Source organism: Callospermophilus lateralis, chromosome 11, assembly GCF_048772815.1.
Source record: "Callospermophilus lateralis isolate mCalLat2 chromosome 11, mCalLat2.hap1, whole genome shotgun sequence".
Taxonomy (NCBI): Eukaryota; Metazoa; Chordata; class Mammalia; order Rodentia; family Sciuridae; genus Callospermophilus; species Callospermophilus lateralis.
In genome coordinates, this window is record NC_135315.1 from 104,884,631 (window position 1) to 104,909,514 (window position 24,884).

The following is a 24,884-nucleotide window of genomic DNA, read 5'->3' on the forward strand; positions in this document are numbered from 1 at the left end:
AAAAGATTCCAATAGAACAAAGAGAAAAAAAAAAAAACATTTGCTGGACCATCACTTGTAAGGAGGTATCATTTCAAAGCAGAGAGGCAGCCAAAAATAACCTTCCTTCATCTCTTAACCCTATTCCTCATCCTCATGCCTAGCTCCAGTAATTGCTTTTTCATGATGAATATTTTTGACTTTCCTTTCATTAACAATGTGGCTTCTAGAACACGGAAATGTTTTGTTTGGTCAGTGTCTGCCTTAAATATCATATAATATAGAAATAATCTGCAGCAGTGGGAGAAGTAGCACCCAGTGTATCATTACACCCATTTGACTGATGCAGAAATTGCAGTGGTCAGTGAGAAGCTGTGTACATACATCGACACGGCTTAGATTTGTGCAGCTTGGTACCCACACATCCCAGCTTATGCCAGTGTCCACTTGTACTTCTCAAATGGAAACTGATAAGCATCCTGTCTGATGGGATAATGACTTCCTGTAGAGTGGACATTTCACCTCTTGTATTCTGTCTATTTCTTGAAGCCAAATGCATGGAAAGCTATCAAACCCTGTCTGTCTCCAAATGTCCACATGCTATAAACATCATCCTCTTTGCTTACTGTTACCCCTGCTTAACACAAGCTTCCCCCTGTGCTCTGGCTAATTCAAACCTATTCTTCAGAAGATTCATGCTCATGTGTCTGCTCCTCCAGGAATATTTTCCTGTTACTTCTTCCTTTCTCCCTTCCACTACAAGTAGGGACTTAAAATCCTCCCTTTGTGCTCTATACATCCTATACTTATCTCTAATACAGTACTTGACCCATCATTTTCAAATATTTTCTTCCAAGTTTTTTATTTCTTTAAGTGCAGGGACCATATTTTATATATCACTGTGTCCCCAGAACCTATCACAGCCCTGGCAAATAGACTGTATTAGTACATTTGAAAGTAAAATAAGAATAACCGCTGGCATTCATTTCATGCTCACATTGGCCAGCCATGGTTTTAAGCAGTTCATATGTATATTCATTTAATTCTCATAACAGACATGTGAGACAGACACGATTGACAAGGATCTTTTCTTGTAGGAAAGAAAAAGAGGAGAAAGCATGTCCATGAACACATGTATACACATGGCAGTTTTGAGTATTTTAGTGAATCGTGAGCTTGATCATTTTTTTTAAATATATATTTTTTTAGTTGTACGTGGACACAATATCTTTATTTCTATTTATTTATTTATGTAGGGCTGAGGATCGAATCCAGGGCCCTACACATGCGAGGCAAGCTCTCTATCACTGAGCCACAACCCCAGCCTGTGAGCTTGATCATTTTTAATACAAAAAATAACTGGAAACTCATTGAGACACATTGATAAACATATAATGCAGATTGTAGGTGGCTCCATGACTTTTGCACTCCCTCCTAGTCTGTGTTAAAGTTTGCAGTCCTGGAGTCACATGGAGAAATGATTTGGGGACGTGTAGTTTGGAGAAGGAAATGCTCTGGAGGCGATATGATCACTTTGTTCAAATATCTAAAGGGCTGTCATGAAGAAGAGTTATTAGATTCATTTTGCTTGGCCCCATGTGGTGCAAAACTGAGAGCAATGCATAGAAACATCAGAGAGAGTGAAGTCTGCTCTCTGGTAAGAAAGGTCTGGGAATAGAGAGCTCTGGTTCACTTTCAGGATGGAAATTCATGCTACTGTCCATGTGACAGGCCTTGTCATATCACAGGAGACTATTTCTTTAATTAGGAAAGGATATTACAGGACCGCCATCATCCCTTCTATGTATAAATTTTAACGGAAATTGTAACAAGTCTAGTTAGAGTTACATGGGCTTGGGACAAAAGTGCTCTCCCATGAATATTAAAACTACTATGACCACCACCACTGCCACCACTACAATTATAATGAAAAGTCATGTAATAATGCTTGCAAGGCCGCCCCTAAGTGCCCAGTACATGTTTTCTCTGTTGGACATTTTGCAAACACAGTGTTATTTAACCTTCACAGCAATCCTGATCGCTGATGTCATCAATCTCATTTGAAGTTGTGGGAACTGAGACTCTGGGAGATAAAGCCAGATGCTCATGGTTTGCAGGACAGTAACATTAACAACCCATGTGTTTGAACACAAAATCAGTTCTCTTGCTGTTTTGCAGAAGGGCAGAGGAAAAAGAGAGAAGTATGAAGAAAAACCATAATAATTCTAGATTAAGCCAGATTTACTTTGGAAAAAAAAAAAAGATGGCGCTGTATTCCTGAGGTTTTCTAATGTCTTGTGTAACTCACTAAACATCACTGGTTATACAGGCTGCAATTATTGATGACAAATTCATTTGTTTGATTCCTTCTCTGAGGATCCCATTTAATCCTGAGGATACTGTACCCTTCATAGGAAGAGCTGCTTCAGGGCTACATGAGAACAGACCACCTTATGCACATCATGCATATACACCTCAAAAATATCATCTGCAAATGAATGAAGAAAATGTGGCATATAGGCACAACAGAGTACTATTCAGCCATAAAGAAGAATGAAATCTTGCCATCTTCAAGAAAATGCATAGAATTGGAGGACATTGTTCTAAGGGAAACAAGGTAATCACCAAAAGACGAATATTTCATACTTTCTGTGATATATGAAAAAATTTTGAAAAGATGACATAAAAGTAGAAGATTGACTTTTGGGGTAAGGATAGAAAAAAAGAGGCAAAGAGGGGGTAGTAGGGAGGGTGGAGATAATCAAAGCACAATATACGCATGAATGAAAATATCACAGTAAAACTCATTGATTTGTATAATTAATACAAGCTATTATGATAAAATAGAATTAAACCTTTCTTAAAAAAAATAGAGAAATCAGGAGGGACTTACATAGGGTGAGTTGAAGGACTTGGAAAGGAATTAAAAGTTCCAAAATGGGTGGAAGATTTTGGGATACCATTAGCACACCAAGAACAATGAAATTAAACATGTATCAGAACACAAATGATTCTAAGTAATTTTGTAGAGATATGTCTCTTCCCTCAAGGGATTTGAACTATCCAAACTAGATCAGCTGATTCAGACAAACATATCAGTGGGAAAAGAAATGTGTGGAAAATGGATAAAGTGCCTGGGCTATTTTTGCACATAGGACATTCTCTTTCCACGCCCTGCCTTCTGCACTCACATTTTGTGGAGACCTCCCATCTTGATATGTTTCTGTTTCAAGAGCTTTTCTCTAAAACTTCTCCAAAAGTTGTAGTCTATTGTCTTTGCACTATCTGGATACTTTTTTTAAAAATTATTATTTGCCTGCTTTCCTTTCCTAAGCAGGTAGAAGTACACATTATGGGTTGCAGTATCTAGGAAAAGGCTTTCTGGAGAGTCCTTGCAGGATAACTTAAAACTTTTGAAGAATACAGTGGATTTCAATGTCTGTTCTTCAGCTTTGCAAGTCCAAGAATTCAGTCTTGTCTGAGCTTCAGAAATGGTGATTGATTCAAGCATTGATCATGTTTTCCTAACACTTGAGTTGTCTGAGTGTTGAGAGGAGACCATCTGGACAGAAGCTTATTGTCTCAACACTTTGGGGGCAATGAAGACAATTTTTCCTGTGAGGGGCCCAGTGTGTATATTTTAAATAAGTAAACAATATGCAGAATAAATAATGAGCATGCAGAAAGTACTCAAGTAGAGAATAATGGTTCCCAAATTTTCTTCTAAAGGGTGCTACAGTGGCTCCAGGAGGTTCTTTTTGCTTTGACTGAGTCCCTTGATCAGTTGGAGATTAAAACACTGGGATTCAGAGTCAAAGTAGAACTAAATTGCAAAAGTCAGGGTATTCTTACTCCACAACTTCAGGGGGTGCCATTAACATCAAATCTGGGAAGTGATTATGGCAATTATTCCTCATAACAATCCAAGGTAAGGCCCCCTCCTCTATTTTAAGTAAATTTTATCATATTTGATAATGCTTTTGAGAGTCTGGATTGTTTGGGGGATGGATTAGTAAAAAGTTATGAGTTATGAGTTATGAATCTGAGTGGCCATAGATGAAGCGGTTCTTTCCCAGCAGCCCAAAAACTAATGGAAGAGAGAACTATTGGGTTACACATAATGATGGGATAATGATGTCTAACTTTTACAGTCACTAAAAGAATTAGAAGAAAACTATATAGAAGTAGCAGATGGTGGAGATGTGTTTACTATCTTTTTATGGGAAAGTCAACTTCTATTCATTCCTCATAAGAAAGTAAATATGTGGATAAATTTGGTCACCAAGAGAATTCTGAATGTGAGTGTACATGAGTACATCTGTGTATGTGTGTGTGTTAAGATTGGCAAGAAAAGACTTGTTATATTGTAAATGTGGGGCATCTCACATATAAAGGGGAACCATGATGCCGATGGGTGGACTGTGGGATTTGAACTGCTAAAGGAGAGAGCGGTCCACATGAGAGACAGTAACTCAGTGTCTCTCATTGCCTCCTCTCATTAGATAGCCACACTTTTCTTCAAATATCTGAAGACAACTTTGTTTCCAGCCAAATCTTTCCATGGCCAATGATTCATTTGTCCCTTTTAGATGATTTTGTGTGTTTATCACTTATTTTATTTGATGCTTTTCAATCTCATGGTGTTGTTATGTTGTTCTTTTTCTGAGTCCTGGAGATAAACTACACCTTCTTAAAACACCTATATAGGACACAGCCAACAAAAGCTAGAAGTTTACTGGGAAAGAAATCTTGCTTTTCTCATTGTCTGCAAATCTGGAATTTCTAGCATAGAACAAGGAACAGAGTAGAGGCTCAATAAACACTCAAACATTTCCTGGCACTCTTTTGATGGAAGAACCTGTATTCTATTTCACACATTTCTACAGTGAAAGCATTTGCTTTATTTTTAAAATCTGTTGTTATTAAGGGCATTTTCCTGGGATATAGTGAATTAAAATTTATAGCAACCTAATCTGTCTTTCTCTAAACACATTGGTAATGCTTGGTATTTTTCATCCTGTGTTCTCTATGTTTCATATATCATTATTCCATGTTGTATTTCTTGAATGGAAAACCTACTGAAATTTTATTTTTTTTAAAAATAAAACATTTTGTTATTATGGTCCACAACAATTAAGGCTTGAAATTAGAATTAAGGATTGGGCATTCTGATGCAGGTGACTGTATAAATATGTTAAATTTTTGTCAAGGTTTTTCTTTGCAGGCACAAAGTCATCATTAGGAAATATAATACTCATTTTTTGCTTGATTAATTACAGCAAAAGCATAACAAAATATATATTGTGTATTAGAGCATGCACTATTTGTAAAATTATGAATCATGGGTAAGCCAAGCCAAGAATCCAAAACATTCTGTAAGAAACTCACAGAGTAAATGTGAATTTTGCTTAAAATTCTTTTGATAAAGAGAATTTATGCATTAAAAATATGAAGAAACAGATCATGAAAATGCAATTTACAATCCAAAATAATCCAAGTTGACCTCCTAGAGTCCCTAATCTACTATGAATTTATTTGTGTATATTCTTGGAAGATATCCTGATAAAAATACATAATAAACTATATTTAGCATATAATATAATAATAGCTACTATTTTTTTTTCTGGACTTTCTTTTCACCAGATATCAAGCGAATTCTGTCCCTATAACACCTTACAGAGTACATACTGTTATTATTGTTGTTGTTATTATTATTATTGCAGTTATTATTGAACTAAACCATACTCTGGGAAATGCACATGTAGCAGCTGTATAATGTCTTAATGTTTGGCAAATGTCTTATAGCCCAATCAAGACAGAGAACATTTTCATCATTCAGGGGTAGATACTATTTTTAGCACTAATTTCCACTTTAGTAGAAAGGATCTCTGAAGAATTAAACAATTTATGCAAAGGCACTCTGATAGTAAATAGTTACTATCAGATATAAAACTGGTAGTCAAACCCGTGTTCCTGTGCCTTACTATGACCCTCAAGGTTTAAGCTCAACATCTTTATTATATTTATATGTGTTTGTGTGTGTGTGTGTGTGTGTGTGTGTGTGTGTGTGTATACACACACATATGAGAAAGAGAGAGAGTTTGAAGAGGAAGCAGATTGGAAGACTGATTGAATGAACTAAGCTAACACCTAACAGGGTTTTTCAAAGTAGCTCATTATGAGAGTATTCTATTTTTTGTAAGACTAGTGGTTTATGTCCTATCCTTGGAAAATTTTGTAGGCTGGAAGGCAGACCCATATTCTGAGTATTTTTGCATGCTCCCTCGTGATTTTGGTATCACCTTGTATTCAATAGGATAGGTTATGCAATTCAAGGGTCACAAACCAGTCATGAAATATCAGAAACTTAACACATCAGAATTGATTCTCACCCAAAGACCTACTGCTTGTGTGACCCTCCAGAGAATTTGTCCTACTTGTGGTACCAATCCATGGTGCCCAATCTTTGGCTTTGCCATCAAGGATTTATGTCCCTGCAGGTGGTGAAGAAAAGAGCTAAAGAATTTTGCACTGGCTGTTTAGATCTTGGCCAAAGTCATTTGTCAGAATCCGTCACCTGGCCTACCTCTTGGAAGGGGCAGAGAAATGTAGAGGATGCCATAGTACTTGGAGAAGAATGCATGTCTGCCAAAGCCAGGTTTTGAGAATTGCATACCTCTAAGTTTCTTTTGTGCTTTGTAAGCTTATGGTTCTGATAAGGCACAGGTTGATTTAATCATACCTTTTGTGGGAAGTAATAGCCCTGTGACATCTTCATCTATCCTTATGTAAAGTTAGCATGCAAAGCATGAAGCTGTCAAGTTGCTGCTGATCATCCTACCACCGTCCTGGTTGGTAGGAACACTTTCAAAATTGTTCCATTATTCCTTTAAGTTAATATAATAATGTAAGTTGGTTTTGCCTAGAATGCCTTGCACTCTCACCTGAACTTGTTTCTGGTTGGATGCCAATTGAGTGCCTCTTGGTACATTAAAAAGCAAAGGTGATAATGTCCTAGCCTCTAGTGGTTATGTGCTGACTCTGAAGTCAAAATTGCCTGGCTTCAAATCCAAACTCCATCATTTACTAGGTGTGTGAGTTTGGTAAGTGACTTAACCTCTCTGAACCTCATTTCCTCTTGTGTAAGATGGGGGTAATTATAGTTTCTACTCTCATGAGGCTGTCATAAGTATTAAAAACGATAATCCACAGAAGACCTTAGCACAGGGTCTGGCATACGGAAAGCAACCAATAAACTTGGTCTACTTTTTATAATGGGATGTCTTTAAGATTGCTGATCTGCCAATATCTAATAAAAAGAAACTCCTCTGCATTGCTTCATCCAGAAAAATAGATTTCCCTATTATATGCTAAGAGAGAAGCCTTTTTCTATGTCTTCAAGTTAATCAATTTCAATTCATTTCCCCACTTTCTTGTTAAGCCAGCTTTGACCCTATCTTTTAACCCAAAATGAGGACTTCATGAAAGTTAAAGTGAAATTAGCAAAATGCTATTTTTCTGTCAATGAAAATATAGCAGCTATAATAAGGCAGTGAACAATAACCCAAATCTCTCCTACTCTCTCCTACGTGAAGCTGCATTTTAGATAACAACACAAGGATGTTAAATCATGCAATGTAAACTCTCTTCCCCCAGAGTGGTAAGTGAGCTATTTTCAACTTTCTGTTGTGACACCACTTTTTAGGATGTGTCAGTACGTCTATTATCAATTTACTTCTTTGCAAGCTCTGTGCCTCTTCTCTAAGAACGTTTATTGAGACCTCTTCTCCAATGTCATCTAGGCATTTATCTGAATGCATTGCATGGAATGCTAGCCAGGCATGCTAGTATAAAGAGCATTGTCCTCGAAAAGGCACTTTCTTTATCAAATATAAAAATACTGCAGGCTGTACCCACCTCAGAAATTCAAAATATATACTGTCACCTCACTATACATTAGCTCATGTAGTTCAGATTTCTAGACATTCTCGTGTAATGTCTGTTGAGTTCTGTTCTGCTGATCACCTACAAAACTAATTTGGCCATAAAAATGTATTTTCACACAAAAAAGGTATTCCCAAGAATGATGTATTCAGCAGAATTGTGGACTGCATTGATAAGAATTTGAGCTATAGAACTTTGCCTGGTCCCTGGATTTAGGAAGATACCAATAAAGGAGTCATTGTTTAATCTTGTCTGATTTTACAAAGCAAATGGGGACCATAAGCACAAGACACTAATGTATTTGACACAGCTGGACCAAGCAGAGGAGAGTAAGACATTTATTGCAGGTGTTGTACCATTAAAGGAGCTGCTGAAAAGCTCAGGAATCAAGACAAATTGTGTAATGCAATATTTTAAAAGCATATTGAAAATTATAAAATTCCACAATGAACAAAATGGCCAGTTTTAAATACAGGCCAAATCTATGTTACTAATTTTTGCCTTTTGTCTCCATCTCGGATATGTCTCTGTATAGTACTACTGTTCCCTTCATTATTTAACACCTTGATATTGTTTTCATCATGGATTTTTTGCAGTAGATATTGATACTTTAAAACAGTGCATGGATATATTATTTGTCTTGATTTTCAGGTTTTGGGGGAACCACTTAAAATTTATTACTGAGTGATCCATCCCTTCGGTTCCGGGTCTGTTGCTCAATCCCTGCCCAAATCAAAATGGAATGGAAGACAAAATTCATATTGTCTTGAAATGAGGTTCTGCCCAAAGCCAAGGTGAAGAGAAATAACAACAGCCATGTTCAAAACAGCATTATTCACAACAGCCAAAAGGTGGAAGGAATAAAGGTACACCAATGGATAAACAAAATGTGGTATTCACTACAAAGGAATATTATTCAGTCTTAAAATGGAAGAAAATTCTGACTGATGTTACAACATGAATCAACTTTGAGAACATTATGGTAAATGAAATAAGCCAATCACAGAAAGACAAAGGCTGCATCATTCCATGTCTAGAAGGTATCAAACACAGCCAAACTCACAGCAACAAAGAGTTAGAGTGTCAGTTTCTAGGGATTAGAGGAAGGGAAAATATAGAACTTCTGAATAAATATAAAATTGTAGTTTTACAAGATAAACACGTGTGAGAGATGGTTTTCACAACAATCTGAATATACTTAACTCTACATATCTGCATACTTAAAAATGGCTAAGATGATAAAGTCCTATGTGTTCTATTTATATATAATCACAATTAATTTTTTTTAATTAAAATTGTTTAAAAATGGCAAAGGTCAGAGATGCACATTACCAACCACAGAACTGGAGAGTGGAATGGAATCCAAACGCCCCAGAAGGGTGGGAGAGAAGACAGACTTGGGGAGTGGGCTGTGTACATTCCAGCCTCTGAGCTCCTACCTGTCATTGAAACCGGCTGCACCGGAAATGGAGCTGAAACATGCTCATTCGACTTCAGAAGCCTTTTCTGGCTCTCCTTCTTCTCCTTTGGCTACTTTCTAGGGAAAGAAATGTCTTTAAAAGTAAGATATATTTTTATTAGAGATCCTGTCTGTTAATGTATACCTTCAGAGTGCTGATGGACTGGCCAAGACGTGCAGCACATTTTGGATGCTTTTATAGAAAAGCTAAGACTTATTTTTCTAATAACTCTTTCATCTGCACATCTAGTTTTTCCATTAGAAAAACGAAAATAGCTTCTGGAATTGCTTTTTTTTCCCCCTGCCACAATAACAGACACCGCTGAGAGCTAGTCACTCTGGGACATATGTGGAATATGATAGTGGTACTATGAGAATAGTCTCTCTTTACTCCACACCCTTTGGGCAGAAGGACATTTTGTGACATCTCCTTCACGTTTCCAGGTCAAAGAACATCTTCCCTTGTGTGAGCAGAACGGAGATAATTTATAACAACATGTGCTGAGATAATGGACTGTGATCTCTTTGAGGACAGATAGCATCTATAAATACTTTCAATAACTCAAAGAATCTTGGACATTTTTTAATGGTTTCTTTTCCTGAGACATACTTGGTGATTCTTTGTTGGTGGTGGGGAAGAAGGGGTTAAGAATAAATATTACTCAGTGTAGAGATGAGATTAAGCTGTACTAATAAACATCCCCCAAATTCATGCATCTTAAAAAATGGGGGTGCATTGTTCTTTCATGCTACATGTCCACTGAAGATTGACGATAGCTGTGCATCCTGACATTGGCACGTGCGATCCATGCTAATAGGGCAATCTTTCTTTGGTCGCCATAACCAAGAGTACAAAAAGGTGCAAAGATCCAAGTTATTTCTGGTCAGAAGTAGCACACCACTTTGTCCACATTGCCATGGACCTAGTGATTTTCATGGCCTCCAAATTCAACAGGGTAGGTTTGTATGATCGTCTTTCAGGGAGAATCCTCGCCCCCACAAAAATACAATGAACTGAAATAGTACAGAGGAATACACTCCACAGGTGGTTGAAGAGATGGAGAGAGAGCAACTATCCCTCTCATTTTTCAGGAACTTTATATACTCTTCTCATTCATTTGTCATTCAGTCTTAACTACAGTAGGGGGGGGCATATGTTGCTCTATTTTTTGGGGGGGTAAAGTGGCTGACTTCAGGCTGATTCAGGAAACTGCCTGAGGCCACAGAGTTAGTGTGTTTTACAGATGGTGTTTGCCTGTACCAGCGCCTAACTCAGTATCTATGCTTTTCCCAAGCAACAGTGACTACAACACTCATGTGTGGACAAAGTAAAACCTAAAACACTTATTTTGCAGACTGCTTTATAATGACATAACCCAATATAGACACATGAGCTGGTTAGGCTGATAGGAAACACAGAGTGATGAGATGGATAGAAATGATGATGCTCTTTCAGGAGTGCAATGGTGGTGGAAAAGCAAGATTATTACTCCACATCATGTATTTTCCACAAGAGAAAAAATGTGTGAGCCTCACTTACCATCAAAATTCAGCTGATCAAACTCCTTTGAGACAAGTATTTTAAAAAATCACTATTTTGGAAAAATATAGTACTGAATCACATACAGAACTAAACCATGTATTTCCTGAAATGGCTAGGAGTGATGCTTTCTTACTCTTTAATTATAATAAATTCATTAATCATACAAGAAGAAGTTATAAAAGCAATGTATCCATATCAAAGTCAAAGGAAGCATTTATTCCAAATATTATGCTAATTCATTATCACTAAGATAATTTAAATACAATATCACTATGATATTTTATTTAAAATATCATTATTTTAAATAAAAATTACATATTTATACCTACATTCATTTTATTTTCATATGTGCATATATAAAGATAGCACATTTTTGTGAAGTTATAAAAATTACTTTTTGATTAGCTACTATGTATATTATGCAATTTTCCAAGAACACTGTGAGTATATACACATTAAATACATTTAAGCAAATATGTAAATATTTTAGTATATACATATACACATGTATGCAACATAATGCCATGTTTTAATGTTCTAGAACAGAAGTATCTAGGGAGTTATTTCAGATTCTGTTACACTGAATTCTAAACTGGCAAGCTGAAATGGATATATTTCTCTCAATACATTATAAACTAATAAAGAAAACTATGATTTTTAAATTAATTTAACAACTACCTGTTGTGTTAAAAAATAGAGAGGTACTAAAATTAGAATTCTAATTCATGTATGTATATATTTTCAAATATTTTGGCTCTTTGCATTTTTGTACATGAGTCCAAAATAACAACGAAAATACCTAAATCCACACCCTAAGAGACCAAATTTTCACAATAATTAGTTACATATTTATTCTGTCCCTATTCCGTGGTAACTCCTGGCAATGACTAAAAGTTTTCCTATTAGTTGTAGTAATAGTTGGTAAATGTTAATGTTTTTAAACACCAAAATTATATTTTCAATTTGTAATCTCTTCACAGTTTATTCATTATTTCTGCCCATGTGTAGTTAAGAGATATGTGATAGAGCAGCCCTGAATGGGGCTATGTGAATTTCCTGGTAGTTACATAACAAAATACCACAAACTGTATAGCTAACAAGGGACATTTCTTGTCTCAAAACTCTAGCAGTCAGAATCTGAAATCAAGAGCAAGGCTGTGCTCTTTCTGAGACTCTGGATAAAATCCATCCTTTTTCTTCCTAGCTTTGATGATAACCCTTAATCCTCCTCAATTTTTGTCAGCTTGCAGCTCCATCACTCCAATCTGCTTCTGTTCTCACAGGTCCCTCCCTTCCTATTGTTATATATAAATCCTTCAAGCATATTGGTTAAGGGGCAACATTAATTCCCTCATCTTTACAGCAAGTGATAAAAACATAATGGATTTTACCATCTTAGCCATTTTTTGACTCACAGATTAATTTTGTTCAAATTATAATGTAAAATAAACATCTTACAAGAGTGACAGGCTTATTGCATATTTTACTTTACAGTCTCAAGCACTAAAGTACCCCATTTTGTAATCCCATTTGAATATTGTTAAGTTCGATATGTACATAGTTGTTTTGTATTAAAATATACTCACATTTTAAATCTATAATTTTCAATTAAGATTGAATTAATTTAAATAATACTTAAGAAAAAATGAAATAGTAATTCAGGGAATGAAGGGAGGGTTGGGAATAGGAAAGACAGTAGAATGAATTGCACATGATTTTTCAATGCGCATATGAACACATCACCAGTGTACCCGCACAAAAATGGGATAAAAATTGGAATGGTTTGCATTCCATATATGCATAATATATTAAAATACATCCTAGGGTCATGTGTATGTAAAAATCAAATTTTAAAAAATGATAAATAATTTTATATTGGTTTTATATTCAAATTAACGTTTTATGCTGTCAGTGATGAGAAATACTATAATGTTTTGTGATAAATATAAAGAATTTGTATTTGCATATTTTCCTTTCCCAAAATGTTTATATGGTCATTTGCTTTTTTGTTATTGACTAGCATTCTTTAGTTTCCACTTGAAAGACTCCCTGTAGCAATTTCCATAAATTGGGTCTAGTGTTAATTTACTCACTCAGCTTTTTTTTTTTTTTTTGGCCAAGAAAGTTGTTATTTTTTCTTAATTTTTAAAGGAAATTATTGCTGGTACTCTTTTCTTGGTTGTCAAATTGTTTTTAATTTGTGTGTGTGCATCCTTTTTCTTTGAAAAATTAATACATCATATCTGACCTAAAGTTTTCTTCTGAAAAATCTGCTGATGATTTTCTGGAAGCTCCATCATAGGAGATAAATCACTCTTCACTTCTTGTGTTCAAAATCCTTTATTTTCATTTTATTTATTTATTTTCTAGCTGCTGATAGACTTTATTTATTTATTTATATGTGGTGCTGAGAATTGAATACTTTTACGTATTTATTTATATGAGGTGATGAGAATCGAACCCAGTGCCTCACACTTGCCAGGCAAGTGTGCTACTGCTGAGCCACAGCCCCAGCCCATAAAAAATCTTCATTTTTACATTTTGATAGTAACAATTTGCTTCACTGTGGGTCCTTTGTGCATTCATCTTAATTATTGTTCTTTGAGCTTTTTGAAATTGAGTATCCATTTTCTATCTCAGAATTGAAAAAAAAATGTGTATTATTTGAGTTTTACTCCCCCTTCTCTTTCTCTTCTTTAGAGATAAATGCAAAATACATATTGGTCCTGTGATGTTGTCTCATAAGTCACTTAGAGTTTATTCATATTTAAAATTTTATTTTTTTCTTTTCTTTTTGTTTTAATCAATAATTTCAAAAAGCCTGTATTTGAGTTCAATGACTCACTCTTGTTCTTGATCAAGTCTGTTACTGAACACGTCTAATGAATACTTTATTTAAATTATTGTTTTTATACTGGCGTGTTGACATTTTTACACTTTACATGTATTTTCCTGATTTTGTGTCATTTTCTTTTTAAAATATTTAGTTTTTAGTTGTAGTTGGACACAGGATCTTTTTTATTTTATTCATTTTTATGTTGTGCTGAGGATTGAACCCAGGGCTTTGTGTGTGCTAGGTGAGTGTTCTACAAATTAGCCCCAATCCCAGCCCTTTTGTATAGTTTTCTGCTGTGTTTTCTCATAACACCTGTAGGTAATTTTATGAGGACTATCTTTCATTTCATGAAATTATCCATAAACCTTCAAAGTCTTGGGATTGGTCTTTGTAGAGTTGTCTTGTTTATTTGATTTAGTTGTGTTTCTGTGTTTCTTCATGTGTCTTGTTATTTCTGTTACAATTTTTGTTTTGTTTTTGCATTTGAAAAGACAGCTATCTCTTCCAGACTCTTTGAATCAATTTTGTATGGAGGACAAGTTTCACAAATTAGTCAGAGATTTTGGAAGCCCCTTGAGTCTTTTATAGGAGTGTTTCTTTTCTGGATTTGAAATATGATTTCTGAATTAAAACAGGTTTGCTGGTTTCTTTAGGAAGGTCTTGTAATTTCTTCCTCCCCCTGGTGTCTCATTATAGTACTGCAGAGTCTGATGCCTAGACAATCCTTTTGAGTTCTCTCTGGTTCTCAGCCCAATTCAGGTTTTGAAAGTAAGAGATTTCCTCATATGGGCCTTGAGACAAGTGAGACAAATCATTTCCTCAGACACCTGTCTCTCCCTAAACAACACCTAGAATATTGGAAGTATATCCACTCTTCCTCCTAAGAAAGTAGTCATGAATTATATTTGTTTTGCTGGGTTGGTCATGGGGTTGACAGGAGGTGAAAGAAAATGGTTTTTCCCCCTCTTTAAATAAAATCATATATTCCTGTAATACCCCAATTTCATAACTGGCTTCTGTAATGTTCTTACAGGATCATTGGACCGTAATCTTTCTATGTCAATGTTTGTGATGAAGTGAAGTCTGGGACTTTCTATTCAGAAAATTTCAGACACCACTCAAGGAAATCATTTTATTTTAATAAAAAAGTCAAGACTAGATTATTCATAATATAATGTGACTTTCATTCAAGTATAATTTCTTAAATGTGAGCTACATTGTGGAATAACATTCATTTTATGGGAAAGCTTAAATACACTTCAACCACTTTAATCTTATAACTCACTGAGTAACTATAAATAATAACATTTATGATAATTGTGGTATTAAGTATCCAAAACCTCTTGGGTTTCCAAGTTTAAATATTATTGTAAAATATGTAGCATTTTAAATTATTTTTCAATGCTGAGTAGCTGAATATAACCAATTAAAGTCTTATGCAATCTCCAAATTTATAATTCAAATTTCTCAAAAAAGTTTACTCAAATAGTATTTTTCTGAGCCCTGAAATAAGGAAATCTGATGATCACACTTAAGGTTTTTATATTCTAAGGTGGTTAGATTATAAACCAAATCTGAAATAAATAGAATTTTCCGTTTGATTTTTAAGATGTGAGGATTTTTCTCTTATTGTTTCATTGAAAATATTTTACATTCCTTTAATTTGTACTTCAGAGCCCCTGTAAATCCTAGATTTGACCTTTTACTACTACCCCATATTTCTAGAAATTCTGCTCATATTTTCTTAACATCTTTTCTCCATGATGAAGTTTCTTTGCCAAGATTATGTACATTGTCATTGTTACCTCAATATCTATTTTTCAAATGATTTAGTCTGTTGGTAATGCTTTCCATTGAATTTTTAACTTGGTTTATTGGTTCTTCAATTTCAAGAGTTTCCTATTGATTCTTCTTCAAAATCTGTATCTGCTTCTTGACATGACCTTTCACTTCTAATATTTTCTCTCTGATTCCAATCCTTTCATCATTTTTTTCCTTTTAGGTCATCTTATCTATGAACTTTCTAGATTTATTCCTTGACATTTCCTGCACTGCAGTATCAGTGGAGTCTATTATTGAATCATTCTGTTTTGTTTTTGATGTTTTCTTCTCTTGTTTTTTCATATTGTTTATGTGTCTACCCATCTATTCAAATGGATCTGAAGCAGTGGGGTTTCTACTCTACCAGCTTTTAGTTATCCTGTAGGTTTCCAGTGCCTCAGAGATTAAGGAAAGTCAAGTAACTGAAAAAAAAACACTATGCATATAACATATAGGATTAAGTTAAGTACTTAGTTCCTATTATGACTTCTAAAATGTTGATTGACACAATAAACAGAAATTGTAGGGTCAGCAATTTCTATCAGTAAAGATAGCAGTTAATCATGAATTATATCCATCATAAACTCAAAAAATTAGTATTCCCTATGACTTCCAGTGTTTTAACTGTTTTTATTACATTAGTGGTGGGGTCTGACATTTTACAAACTAACCAGTGGTAGGAGAAGTTAAAAATAGAGTTAATTAAGAGGAAAGAAGAAGAGATCAGGGAGACAAAGATTTGCAATTTCAAAATAGGGCTGATCCATAGACAGCATAGGGTGCATTGTTTGTTAGGTGGGATAGAAGAAATAAAGTAAAAGAAAAATTAGAGGAATAGTGAAAGAGAGAACAATGAGTCTGGTTTCTGTTGGTTTATCATCTATTTATATATTGATTTTTAAATTAGTGCATTATAGACATACACAACATTGAAATTCACCATGCTTCATTCATAGATGTAAGGAGAGAGTTTGGTTTGTTTCATTCTACTGCTCATCCCTTTGTTTGTCCTCCCAGCCTTCCCTATAACCCCCTCCTGTACTCCACAGATATCTCTGCTATATTTTTTTTGGATTCCCTTTTTCCATTATGTGGTCAAATATTCACATAGGAGGGGAAGCATTCGACCATTGGTCTTCAGAGTGTAGCTTATTTCTCTTAGAATTGTGGTCTCATTTCATCTATTTTCCACCTAGTGCCATCATTTAATTCTTCTTAATGACTAAGTAAACTTCATTATGTATATATACCATGTATTCTTTATCCATTAGTCTTTTGGTGGGTATGTGGGCTGGTTCTGTAATTAGGTTACTATGAATTGTGTTGCTATAAGTACTGATGTACCTGTGTTTCTATAGTATGCGGATTCCAGATATTTGGATATATACCAAGGAATGGGACAACTGGATCATATGGTGGTTCTATTCCAAGTTTTTAAAGGGATATTCATACAGTTTTCCAGAATGGCTGTACTAACTTGTAGTCCTACCAACACTGCATTAGTGTACATTTTCCCACACATTATTCTTTTTAAAAATTCTTTTTAGTTGTACATACAGTAAAGTGTATTTTGACATTTTATACATACATGGACTATATCTTTCTATTCTTATGCTATATATACTGTAGAGTTACACAGGTTGTATATTCATATAAGAATATAGGAAAGTTATGTCTGTTTCATTCTACTGTTTTTCTTATGCCCATACCCACCTTTCCCTTCATACTCCAATGACTAATCCAGTAAACTTTATTCTTTTTTCCCCCAAAATGTTCTCTCTGATGTGTGGATTACTCCAACATTATTTTTGATAATTGATATTTTGAGTGGACTGAGATAAAATCTCCATGTAGTTTTTTTTTGAAACTAATAGCTTTATTAAGGTATAGGGAAAGAGCAAGGACACAATAATAACAGACTTTCTCTTCCTTGTAGTTTTGGTTTGCATTTCCATGATTCCTAGAGAATATATATATATACATATATATATTTTTTTCCCCTCACATTGGTAGGCTTTCTGTTCACATTCTTGTTTCCTTTGTTGTCCAGAAGTTTTGAAATTTGATTTCATTTTACTTATTGACTCTTAGTTTTATTTCTTATGCTTTCGAAGTTTTGTTAAGGAAGATGATGATTTTGTCAATATATTGGTGTGTTAGGCCTTCTACTTAATCTCATCTAAAATTAGTAAAGTTCCCAATGAAGCTACAGAAACAAAATTTCTATCAACATTCTCTATTGATAGACATTTTTATTTGCCAAACTCAGTTGTAGTCATATCCTATGGAGTGATAGTCATATCCTATCACTAACTTTATCATCCCAGATCTGGTCTCTTTATTTGTCAAAGCCAGCTCCCCAGATCCTTCTCTGCCTCAAGGCGTCCCATTCCCATGGGTGAGCCCACTGCCCCTTATCTAAGGCAGTGTACTCTCACTTCAGTAACTCCTCATGCTCTGTCTAGTGTGTGCCTCCTTCAATTATCTGTTCACAAAAAGAACCTTGAACTACAAACCTTGTCATTGCATCCATCTTGTAAGAAAATCTTTCATGATTAGAAGTTGAAAACAACTAGAAATAGAAGAAAGAAAAACAGCTGGATGATATGGTGTATACCTGTGATCCCAGCTATTCAAAGTCCAAGTCAGAAAACACATAAGTTCTAAACACCCTGAACCCCTTGACCAGATTCTGTCTCAACATTTTTAGAAGGATCAGGATTTAGTTCTGTTGTTGGGAGTATGCATGTCTAGCATATGTGAGACCATGAATGCAATTCTTGATACTGAAAAAAAAGAAAAATGCAAACAACAACAAAATAAAGATCACACATGAGAAATTACCTTCTAATACATTAACTAATCAAGAAACAAAATATTTTCTTCCCAAAATGGAAAGAAGACAATTTTACATGATTTCACTTGTTCTTTTTAACATATTAGAAATCCTTGTCAGATCAATCTGCAAGAAGTGCAGGCAGAGGGCATGCCAAATGGAAAGGTAGAAGTATAAAAACCTCTGTTTATCAGTGAGATAAAGTTATATCTGGAAAATCTCAAGATTCCAAGAAAATAATCACCACAATGAATAAATTCAGCAAAGGTGCCAATACAACCCCCCCCACACACACAAACTGTGTTTCTATACACTAATAATAAATATTTATATATATGGAAAGAAAATAAAGAAAACAATTTCATCTGACAAATAAAATAAAATGTAATACTGCACCCAATGTATTACTACCCAATCAAGTAGATCAAACCTGAAGACTTTAAAACAAGCAATGAAACTTAGAATAACAACAAAAAGTGAAAGATATCAAATGATACTGGGCAGGAACACTTAAACTTGTTAACATATCAGCACTATCCAAAGAAATCTACAGATTCTGTTCCATCCCTAAAAAAATTCCTAACTTCTTTTTTTCATGAATACCATTTTTATTTCATGTTTTTATTTACTCATATTCATTTTACATGAAAGTAGAGAATATTTTGATTTATTCATAAAAACATGGGATGGATCTGATTCTAATTAAGATCCCAGTCTTGTTGTACATGATGCAGAAATTATTCATTGCAAAAATTTAAAATTCCATCCTAAAATGATAGGGAATGTGAAAACAACCAACTTCAGAAACATTTTGAACAAGAACAAAATTGGTGGTCTAACCTGTCATAATTTCAAAATTCCATGCTATAAATTTACCAGTCATACAAATACAAAAGATAGAAATGTTGATTAACAAAACGGGGTAAGAAATTCAGAAATTAAAAAAAAAGTAAGTTCTCAAGTGATTTCTGTCAATAGCATTCCATGGAAATACACAGTATTTTCCACAAATACTGTTGAGAAAACTGAATAGATAGCAACACATGAAACAAGGAAGTTGGGCCCTTATCTGACACCATGGACTAAAATTAACTCAACATAAATAGAGGACCTAAATGTAAGATCTGAAATATAAAACTTATAACACAATAGAAAAAGCCCATGAAAAGGGATTTTGACAGAGACTTTTTGAACAGCACATAAAAAGCACAGGCACCAAAAGGAAGAAACAAACTGAACTACATCAACCCCAAAACTTTGATTCATCAATGGACACAGTCATTAGTGAAAAGATGACTCACTAAATGCAAGAAAGCATTTGAAAATTATATTTGTGATTAGAATTTAAGATCTATGATATAAAGAGCCCTTATACCTCAATAAAAAGAAAACAGCAAATCAATATTAAAATGGGCAAAGGACTTGCACAGATATTTCTTCAAAGAAGATATGCAAATGGCTGAGAAGCACATGGGAAGATGTTCAATATCAATACTAAGTGGAGAAATCAAAATCAAAATCAAAATCACAATGAGATCCAGCTTCAAACACATGATGAAACAGAAAGAAACAGAAAACAGAAAAATCCCTGATCGGCTCCCATTCTCCAGTCCAGGAACAAAGAGGCACATCCACCCACCACCACAACTAAAACAGAAAACACCAGTGCTGCTGAGAATGTGATGGAGCCAGAACCCTAGTGGGTTAGAATGAAAAGTAGTGCAGGCTCTATGGGAAACTGATTGGTGGTTCCCCAAATTATCAAAAGGATCATTCAAATGACCCTTCAATTCTACTTCTTTTGAAGAGATATTTATATGCTTGTAATTACTACAGGGTTATTTATTATACTCAAGGGTACATTGAGGAAGAATATTTTTATTTTTAGCTGTGCATTATAGTCATACGAAAGCATGGAATATAGTTTGTTCCAAGTCAGTCTCGAGAACTTGCCCTTTCCCTCCCTTCCTCCCTGACCCAGTTTCCTTTCTTCTTCTATACTGGTCTTCCATCCATGTATTTATAATTTTCTTAACTTGTGCTTTACAGATATACATAAAGAAAAAACTCACTGTGGTCTCTTCATATATGTATATAGGATAGTAAGGTCAATTTCATTCTACAATTTTGCCCTTTTCCTATCCCAAGGAAGAATTTTTTTTTTTACATGTAGCACATGATGAAGTATTATTTGGTCTAAAAAACAAAGAAAATCCTGACCGATAGTAGAGTAGGGATGGACCTTGAGAATACAGACTGTACGATCCTACTTATATGAAGTACAGTACACAGAATAATTAAAATAATACAGAAAGGAGAATGGTGACTACTTAGAGCATGAGGGAAATTGATGATTACTGTCTAACAAATGAGCTTCAATTTTGCAAGATGAGAAAAGTTTTGTGGCTGCATGCTGGTTTCCAAAAATAGAAAAATAAGTGTAATGAACACCACTGATGTGCCTTCCCAAATAGCTGACATGACAAAACTTTGCTGTGAATATTTGAAAATGTATATAAAATTAAACTCATTCTGCTTATTTCCACACAAATAAAAACCAAGTAAATTCTCCACTAGTAGAAACTTATTAAAAGGAAGTTCTCTATGAGTAGAAATGTGAAAGGATCATTCAGGTTGAAAGGATGAATCACTCACTTGGTCATGCTAAGAAAAAAAGAATACAATGAGGGTAGCTCCACAGGAAAATTTAAAATAAGTATCATTGTACAATCAGTTCTTAACTCCTCTCCTAATCTGACTGAGGTGCAGTGGTGTAATAATTATAGAGCTTGTGATGTTGCCAGAGCATGCACACCATGAGGCCAGTCATGTGCACATATGGGCCTAGGACACCACCAAGCTGGCAGGGCTCTGTGGAGATTTGTGCTTAGAGTCTCTGTCTTTGTCTTGGCAGAGGGAAAAATGCAAGGGAGGATGCAACATGTGGACAAACAAACAACTCTCTCAACAATTGTCCTTGGATCTGTGAAACTCCTGGCAGTTTCCTTCCAGAGTCAGTCCAATTGAATCACAATGGCCATACCTTACATCTTGGAGGAAAACTCCCCCCACCACTCCTGAGGAACCATCCCTGATCAGCTCCCATCCACCAGCCCAGGATCCAAGAGGCACATCCACCCACCACCACAACTAATTTAGACAGATGTCAGATAAGAATGAGAACGCAGAAATCACTGTTGGAGCTCCAGATCAACATGAACAAGCATCAGTGCACTTGGGAAAGGCTTGCTATAACCAATGTGTTCCTGCCATCCCTTATGGCCACAGATGCACACATGCCACCCAGCCACAGAGACCTGTGAACACCTCTTGCTGAGGCAGATACATGTAAAGATGCACACTCATTAAAACCCCTTCCACCACAGATATCATTAAAACACCTCACATTTAGAAACAGGTGCATGACCACAACTCACTGCCATCCCAACAAAAACACAGATGCATAAATCACCTTTATCCCTGCTTTCCCCGAATACACACACCACCACTTCCTTTCTAAAAAAATATATACATACCTACAAATACACTTGCCTCTTATCACCCAGGTACTGACGGACATGCAATTATAATGTATACTTTTCCAAATGCAGGCTTATACATTCCTATATACTCTACACTTCCTGAAGGCATGCACATGATATAACCAAACACTGAGTATTCATGCACACAGAAATACAACATACAACCCCCCTACACACACACACACACACACAAAATAAATAAATAAACCCTATTTGTTACCAGAAGTCACATAAACAAAACCCTAAGTACTCTGGAAAATCTCACAGACTTGTTCCTCTCATCAGAAATACAATATACACAAAAATCTCTTTGAACTTCCCCAAGATTGAGTGGAACCAGAAATACCCTGATTACAAAAATGTAACATTCTTAACCCTAAATGACACAGGTACAACCACCCACATACACACATAAACATGAGTCCATATTCCCAGAATAACTTGATACGCAAACACCAACTCCGAAAAACACATAAAGTTTCCCAACCCTCTCCAAATGTACACAACAATGATGTCACCTACAATCTACTCATTGCCATTTCCCAAATACATACATAACACATGTGTGGCCTTAATACACATATTTTACCCTGCACTCTAATGTCACACCCTTCCCTAAACAAAATATAAAATAAAATTAAAAAATCAATATTTTGTGAATATCAAAAAGAATTCACCAAAATACTCCATTCAAACACTCTTCTTAATAATTATTCAAAAGTCCCACCATGTCATAATAACCCATATACACTGTCAGTACCCAATCCTCCTAACTTGTATTCCCATATAAATATAACTTCTATATTATCTCAGTGGAAACGCACACTACCCATACACTGTTTGAGAATGAATATTCAGCCATCACAATTCCTAAATACATTCACAGTCCTAGATTATACAAATCTGGGAACACACGTGTCCATCTGAATCTACAAATCCACAGTACTCCCAAAGACCCAAAGTACATGCAGCCACTCTCTCACTATTAAAGGGCACAGAACTCACTATTAATGTACAAAACTGCTCATTCTTTCTGATATACTCAGTTAACAGCACACAACACTGTGGAGCTCTGAAAATCCTCAATAGCATAAACTTCCTATCTTCCAGATGCCTGACTCTAAACCCACAGTTCCTCATGCCCAAATTAAAACAAATGCACAGCAAAATCCAAACAATTCCAATCAATAACCTTCCTTACAAAGTCTCACACATATTCTAGTCGCCTCCAGGAAACACTTAAAATAGACATGAAGTAGGACTGAAGAGGCTGGATACCACAGGAATTTTCAGAAAGCAGGTTTATTGGCTGTTGCCAACCAGTCCAGAGTGTGGCTCATGCCTGAAACATTCTATGGACAGATAATTTCAAAATATTTTGACTTTTATGTCCCATGGGGGAAAAGGGCTTGAAGATTCACTTGACAAGTGTTTTTCATTCCATTCTCTAGGCCAGACAGAGGTTTCACACGTATTTACCAAAAAAAAAAAAAAAAAAAAAATCTGGCTTTTACAAGAAAGAGGAAGCTACCAACCACAGTAATCTTTGCATACTTGCTGCTGATCTGACAAGAGAAGAAGCTTAATTATGGCAAGGTTCTTTTGGTTGAGAGTATCTGGTGTGCTTCAGATACACATATCTTCAGACCACACATCAATCAGTATCACCCAAAAAGAACTCACACAAACACTCCCTCAGTAACTGAATGGAGCAAACAAATTACTTATTAACATGACAACAATTTGTATTCTCAAATGAAAACATTTACAATCACCTCAATGTTGCAAACATGCACATACACAGAATGCCTCAGAATATAAAGTTCAACAACAAATCTCAGATGTACAGACACTGCTAACTCCTCCTACATACTCACAAAGACACCCCTCCATTTCCAAGAATAACATGATCACCTCAAAGCCCTAAAAAAGAAAATACACAGCAGTCCACTTGAGACATTATCAACAGAATCTATACACATCTATGTGCCACATATACATAATTCCAAACACCCCAACATACCCCATGATTCCATTCTCTCCAAATCTCTGAACACCAAAGATTATGTCCCTAAATTCTGACCTAGACATCATGAACATACACATACATTTTAAATCTGAAAATGCACAGATCCAACACATAATAGTAAGACAACATCCTAACTCCTCTCAAATGCATTCACAATAGTCATGTTCACAATTGTCCACAATGCCAACAACACCTACAGACGCACCACTAAAACCCTAAACACATGTCCTGCCAGAAAGGTACTCAGCCAACAATGACCAAAGAAATCACTCAGAAAATATATACACACGACAACCAAACAGTCCCACACAGGAGAATTTATGGTGTCTTGTTTCATATCCTTTCCATACCTATACACATGAAACACATGAAAGCATAAAGTCCTGGTGCTAGAGGGACAAGTTCTTGTGTTCTCTCTCTGTCTCTCTGTCTCTCTGTCTCTCTGTCTCTGTCTCTCTGTCTCTCTCTCTCTCTCTCTCTCTCACACACACACACACACACACAAACACAAACACACACACACACACACACACACACACACACACACACACAGAACATTACGTACATAATCTGAACACTGACACACCAAGTTCAAGGATATTATCTTGTGGGCCCTGCACACAGAGGTAGAGGGGTGAAGATGCAGATTTCAGTCACATACCTTGTTGTTGAAAATGTAAGAAAATATAAAAGTGCAAAGGAGAGAGCACATTCCCTCCTATAAAAATGAAAGGTACTTGCCAGCCACTCAATAACTGCTCAATATAGAGAAAACTCTTCAAATAATAAGAGAGTACTCTCAGATAATGCTTCTGGAGATGAAGGTACTCTGGGACATTTAAGGGGTTTCTAAAAGAGAGAATCACCCCAAATAGATTCTTTTGAGTATCCACCG